General features: G+C 44.6%; 1 long non-coding RNA gene across 1 annotated transcript; it reads right to left on the bottom strand.

The window, feature by feature from the left end:
• Positions 1 to 2,562: 2,562 nt before the first annotated feature.
• Positions 2,563 to 5,377, bottom strand: LOC136792233 (uncharacterized). Its single transcript, XR_010835704.1, has 3 exons — positions 5,334 to 5,377; positions 5,224 to 5,240; positions 2,563 to 3,026 (listed from the first exon to the last, which is right to left on the bottom strand). It is a non-coding gene; the product is annotated as an uncharacterized lncRNA (long non-coding RNA).
• Positions 5,378 to 6,922: the final 1,545 nt, after the last annotated feature.

Consider the following 6,922-nt stretch of genomic DNA (forward strand, 5'->3'; position numbering starts at 1 on the left):
GGTGAGGGCATGGGGAGAGGGTGTTGTACATTAGGTATAATTTCTAAGTACTTTAAGTCAGTAGAATTCTAGGGAACATTTGTATCTGCCTTCAGTGATTCTTAGCAGATGCTACTTGTAGTCAACCACTTCATTCTATTTTAATCTTGGGAACGCAGTGGAGCAAAGGAATTGGCATTGCTGCCCCGGTGTAGCATGGTCAGGGTCAGTCTCGGGGTTGGAGACTGGACTACACAATGTAAGAATCCATAACGATTAGTATGAGGCCTGAGCAAGGGTGCTGGCCCCCAAATAGGGTGAGAAGGATAACTGGAACCAGATTTGTCACCATCAGAGAGGCCGATGGGAGAATGAACCCTACTGTGTTGAACTGGAATGGGAGTTAGTGTGGACTCATGATTTCAGAATGTTTAGAGAAATAGGCAAAGAAACAAATAGAGCGGGAACCGTGTGTATGCATACCTGTGTCCCCAACTCTGTCCACTGAGAAGGCCTGGACCAGTGACACCCCGATAGCACTGCGCCCATCGAGCGCCCAGATTTTGGCTTCTAATTGCCGTTCTCTAGTTACAGGAGCCAGAGTGCTTAGAGAAATTGTTGCTCTCACGGTTAAGTACAAGATGAGCCTAGGACGCCTTGCTCTGTCAGAAAGTAAGAAAATGCTCAGAATGATGAGGACATGTCAAAAGGACATGGAAGCCAGCTGGAAGGCACTCCCATTGGCCCAACCTAGAATACTTTGAGCATCAAAATAAGTGACAAAACAGACAGATTATAACTCACTAGGTAAAACTAGGAACTCATTGTCCACACCAATAAAAATAAATAATTTGGGGCTTCCGTGGTGGCGCAGTGGTTGAGAATCCACCTGCCGATGCAGGGGACACGGGTTCGTGCCCCGGTCCGGGAGGATCCCACATGCCGCAGAGCAGCTGGGCCCGTGAGCCATGGCCGTTGAGCCTGCGCGTCCGGAGCCTGTGCTCTGCAGCGGGAGAGGCCACAGCGGTGAGAGGCCCCCGTACAGAATAAAAAAAAAAAAAAGATGGTGTCCACCAGATTTCTCCACTACAAAGGTAATCTCCCTCCCTTTAATTAACGAGTAATCTGAGGACAGATACTTCGAGAATGTGTAAATATTCTTTAACCCATGAGAACTCTAAAAACTTGGCACACGAACACTCCATCCAAACTCCTGAACAAAGAGACTTGATCAAAAAAAAAAAAAAAGGGTAGAAGTGGGGGGAAAAAAACAGAGACTTGATCAAACTTTAACACAGCTTCTAGCAGCAAAGCCACATCCTTGGGACACCCAGCCCTCTCTTGAGTTCCTGTCTGGAAAAGCCTCAGGGCTGTCAAAATAATTTACTGTTCGTTCTGCTACCGGATGGTAGGCCCCGACCTCCATTTCTCAGAGCATTTACTCAAAAGGGCTCACAATTGTGAATCCTTTCTCTGTCCCTCCAAGATGTATTTGTATCTCCTTCAACTCAGGAGCGCCTTTCTCAAGGACCTAAAAGCCATTCCTTTGCGATGCAGGCCTCTGTCCCCAGTCTCTGTGGCGACAGAACCCTCCCTCGGAGCACCGCCAGCAGCAGACACAGCTGGCCTGGTCACATTTACACTGACCAACCCTCAGTGACTTCATTTGAGCCCCTTCCCCACACCCTCATTCTCCCCTTGAAACACCCAGACACCTCTGTGCCAATGAGAATGGGGTTCAGCTCTTTCCCCTACTGTCAGTAGTTACTGAATAAAATCTGTTTTCACCTCTTAAACTAATAGCTGGCTTTGTTTATCTTTGATACCCAAGAACCTTTCACCTAATGGTTTTAGCTTCCCCTAGTGATTCTGTCATGGTTCTTCTTTATTAGTTGGCATTCGACTAAAAAGAAGAGCTTTCTCTTCTCCCCCTCCTCTTTGCTTCTTTGTTTCTTCAAATTATAAATGCAAAAATTCATTTATATTCAATGTGTACTGCCTTTATTAATTTTGGTGCTCAGGTGGCCAGTAGGAGCTCTGTCAAACTGGCTCCTGTGTCTTTATGACATGCTTTCCATCATTTTTTGAGCACTTCTTTAACTTCTGGAACAAGATGTTCCAGGTTCATCTTGTACTTTTCCTGACTCAGCCCTGAAATCAGCCAGTTCTCCAATGAGTCATAATTCCTTTTAGAGAGGAATGGTATTTAGAAACCAAGATACAAGCACTAGATGTTCTCATTGCTATAGAGTGTCATTGCTGCTAGGTCCTTTCAATGGCAGAGCTAAAAAAAAAAAAAAAAAAAAAATCAAAGAAGCAAACATGAAGGACGTCCCTGGTGGTCCAGTGGATAAGAATCCACCTTCCAATGCAGGGGATGCAGGTTCAATCCCTGGTCGGGGAACTAAGATCCCACATGCCACAGGGAAACTAGGCCCATTCACCACAACTAGAGAGCCCAAGTGCTACAACTACTGAGCCCATGCACTCTGGAGCCGGTGCACCACAACTAGAGAAGCCTGTGATCTGCAACTAGAGAAGCCTGCACGCCACAACTAGAGAGAAGCCTGCACACCACAACGAAGAGCCCACACACTGCAACGAAGACCCAGTGCAGCCAAAATTAAAGAAAAAAAAAAGAAGCAAACATGAGTTCATACTGAAGACTCCAATTTTACAATATGATCCACTGTTACAGGGTTGTTCTTTGCTCTATCCCATCCCATAATTGTATATTCCTTCCTCCACATTGAGAACTCTGGCTCCCATTAGTACGAATCTATTTCTTTCTTTGCTCAATCTGAGAGCACATACACGGTAGCTTGAGAACAGCTACACCACCTACCAACAGCAAACTTACTAAGTTCAAGATATGTTTTCCATTCTTTATATCTTTACACAGAAGATATATAGTCAAAATAATGTGTTCAATACTGTGGATTCTATTTTTCTTCTCTGTGGTTATGGTGTCCATTTGATACACAGTTCAGTGTATTTGTTTCTGGTGATGTAGTTTCAGGATGCCAGTGGTATCCTAGGTGTCTCTGCTATGGATAAGAGTACAGGAAAATAGAACAAGATTACCATAAAAAAATGACAAGGGCCATTTGAACAAAGAACACATTGAGCTTATGGTCCAAAAGCTAAGAAGTACAAAGCTGAATGTGAGAAGCAGAGGAACAGGTGGCTTCCAGAAATCCACTTGAATTCTGTGCATTCAACATGAAAGCAAAAGTTGAAGATGAGAGACTCAAAGGCAAGATCAAAGATGAGGACAAACAGAAGATTCTTGACAAGCATAATGAAATCATCAACTGGCTTGATAAGAATCTGACTGCAGAAAAGGAAGAACTTGAACTTTGGCAGAAAGAGCTGGAGAAAATGTGCAACCTCATCATTATCAAGTTGTAGCAGAGTGTGAGAGGAAGGCCTGGGGCTTCCCGGGTGACGGAGCTCCTCTTCTGGGCCCACCTTTGAAGATGTAAGTGAAGCCAACCTAAGCATAGATAATTTAGCACTGTTCCACAGTAAAAAAAACAAAAACAAAAACAAAAAACTGAAGAAGCCAAATTCAGAACAAATCCAGTGACAGTCTTAAGGTTGAGCTATTGAGTAATTCAATACTATACTGAATTACTGGCTTTCTCATTACTTAGGGAATATGTGCACAGGGAAAGGAAATAACATTGCATTTTATTAACATGTTGTAAAATGCAATGTATTAAATAAAATCTGTATTTACAATCAGTGCCCAAAAAAGCTTATTAAAAAAGAAAAAATTATTTGGTCATGCCAAAGTTTCAAAAGGAAATAATCGCTGGGTGAGCTCAACAGAAGAGAGGTGACAGGAGAAATAATCAGTGAATTTGAGGATTGAACAATGAAATTATCTAATATTAACAACAGAGAGAAAATAGACTGAAAAGTGTTAGCAGAGCCTCAGTGGCCTGTGGTACTATAATGAAAGATCTAACATTCACTGAGCTCCAAAGAAGAGAAGAAAGTGTGAGGCTGAAAACTATTCAAAGATATGACAAGCTGAAAATTTCCCAAATTTGGCAAAAGACATAAATCTGCAGATTTAATAAACTGGGTGGGCTCCCTAGATAAGGCCAAAGAAATCCACATCAATATACATTGTAGGACTTACCAGGTGGTGCAGTGGTTAAGAATCTGCCTGCCAACGCAGGGGACACAGTTTCGACCCCTGGTCCAGAAAGATCCCACACGCCACAGTGCAACCAAGACGGTGCGCCACAACTACTAAGCCTGTGCTACAGAGCCTGCAAGCCACAACTACTGAGCCCGTGAGCCACAATTACTGAGCCCGTGTGCTGCAACTACTGAAGCCTATGTGCTGAGAGCCTGTGCTCTGCAACAAGAGAAGCCACCGCGGGGCTTCCCTGGTGGCGCAGTGGTTGAGAGTCCGCCTGCCGATGCAGGGGATACGGGTTCGTGCCCCGGTCCGGGAAGATCCCACATGCCGCGGAGCCTGCGCACCCGGAGCCTGTGCCCCGCAACGGGAGAGGCCACAACAGTGAGAGGCCCGCATACCACAAAAAAAAAAAAAAAAAAAAAAAAGGAGAAGCCACCGCCATGAGAAGCCCCTGCAACGCAACGAAGGGAAGCCCCTACTCACCGTAACTAAAGAGAAAGCCCACGTACAGCAACGAAGACCCAACGCAGCCAAAAAATAAACAAATACATAAAATAAAATTACTTTTAAAAAAAAGACTGATGGAATTCCTAATAACTGAACCACGGGTTGAATTCCTGGAATAAATCCTTCTTGGTTGTGCTATATTTTTTAACGTGGTATGGACTCTGCTGACATTTTACTAATCGTTTTTGCAATGGCATTAATACAAATCTTGGGGTTTGGGGATTTTCTTTTGTTTTTCAGGATGTTTTTTTGGCCACACCATGCATCATGTGGGATCTTAGTTCCCCAACCAGCGATGGAACCCATGCCCCCTGCATTGGGAGGCGGAGTCTTAACCGCTGGACCGCCAGGGAAGTCCCTGGCATTAATACAAAAGATCACCGCATGTGTTTTTATTTCTCCCCACTGCATAATAGAACCTGCTTGGAGAGACAATGTCCTGTCTCATTAACCATGCGCCAAACAAACAGCCCTACGTTTTAGACTTCAGTGTCTAAGCCCCAAATACAATATGTAGAAGGCCACATAAGGAGTTTCATTCTGCATATTTATGAAAAGAATGTGAATAAGTGAGGACTCACCTTAAGTCTTGGGGGTTCTGTGTATATGGGAAGGAAGGATGAAATAAATTATACAACATGTAACAGTATCCGTGTTGATATCCTCCCCTCTGCCCCACTCACACTCTCACCTCCATCCCTAAAGTGGTCGACATCATAAATTTGTCACAAGACCTAAAAATAAAAAAATTAATTATAGCACTGGTTTTTTTGTTTTTTAATGTAGACAGTTTAGACTGAGAACTTAAAAAGGGAAGTTGTTGGGAATTCCTTGGCGATCCAGTGGTTAGGACTCTGCTTCCACTGCAGGGGCCGTGACTTCGATCCCTGGTCAGGGAACTAAGATCCCGCATGCTGTGCAGTGTGGCCAAAAAAATTTTTTAAAAGGGAAGTTTCTGATCCCTTTGGTAGATTAGCATTGTAATAGGAAAGACATGGCGTTGATCCAGTGACCCTTAATGGCAATTTTGTATTAAAGTTAAATGCCGATCAAATCACTGATAGAATCAGCAGTTTGGAGAAAATAAATATATAAACATACTATCTTTTTCCTCAGTAGGTTCTTTTTTTTTTTTTTTTTTTTTTTTTTTTTTGCAGTACACGGGCCTCTCACTGTTGCGGCCTCTCCCGTTGCGGAGCACAGGCTCCGGACGCACAGGCTCAGCGGCCATGGCTCACGGGTCCAGCCGCTCCATGGCACGTGGGATCCTCCCGGACCGGGGCACGAACCCACGTCCCCTGCATCGGCAGGCGGACCTCCACCACTGCGCCACCAGGGAAGCCCAGTAGGTTCTTTTTGGAACCTAGGCTGTTTGCAGTCAAAGGCTGGAGATCTGTCCCTCTTGCTGAGAAGGACCCAGACTGCAAACACTGGGGTGAGGAGTACATATGAATATGCATGTGGATTTCACTAGATATTATGTTAACTATGGGCTCTCCTAATTCCTGGGGTAAAATAGTAAAAAGTAAAAAAAGACTTTTTTTTTAATTGGTAGAAATTACTTAGGAATCCTTCAGAGATGGCATTAGGATTCAAGAAACTGGATAATCCAGGCTAAAGTCCAGTGAGCTAAACCAGCTGCCTACCACGGGCCGTGGCGCAATTCTGGCATCTGCCAAACTTACTTTACCGTCTTCAGAAGCCTCTAGCCAATCCCGTGCTGGAGAATTATGAAGCTGCCTTTTCTTGGGGGAAGCTAGAGAATCATCCACTTTCCTATTCACCCTCTTTCTAGGGATGCATTTCTCCAGTTCTAAAATTCAATACTCCTGCTTCGTGAACAGAGATAAAAGCCAGCAGGGCTAGACGGGCCCAACCCCATGATCGGACAGGGACTCAACCAAACAAGGGAAAATGGAAGAGAAGAAACTGGGGGGAAATACATCCAAGGCCCTAAAATATCATCCCTCAAACTCCCCCTTCCCCATACCTCTCAGACATCACCTCTGTGACTTTGCCATTCATATTTATTTTAACCTAATTCACATAAATCTAGAGGGAAGGAAGACACTGTAGGTGATTTCCCCTAAACCCTGGCCTCGGGGGTCTGTTACCCTCTACCTGGTTAGGTCCTAGTTACACACTCGGGAAGTCCTTCGAGGCTTATCTGAAACCCGTGGGTAGGTCTCTCACTTGTGTCAGAGGGGAAATGCCCCTTCCTGAGACGGGCCACAGCTCCTGACCCCAACTCTCTGCACAGCTGGGTCTGTCCCTGCAGCC

Source organism: Kogia breviceps, chromosome 12 (genome assembly GCF_026419965.1).
Source record: "Kogia breviceps isolate mKogBre1 chromosome 12, mKogBre1 haplotype 1, whole genome shotgun sequence".
Taxonomy (NCBI): Eukaryota; Metazoa; Chordata; class Mammalia; order Artiodactyla; family Physeteridae; genus Kogia; species Kogia breviceps.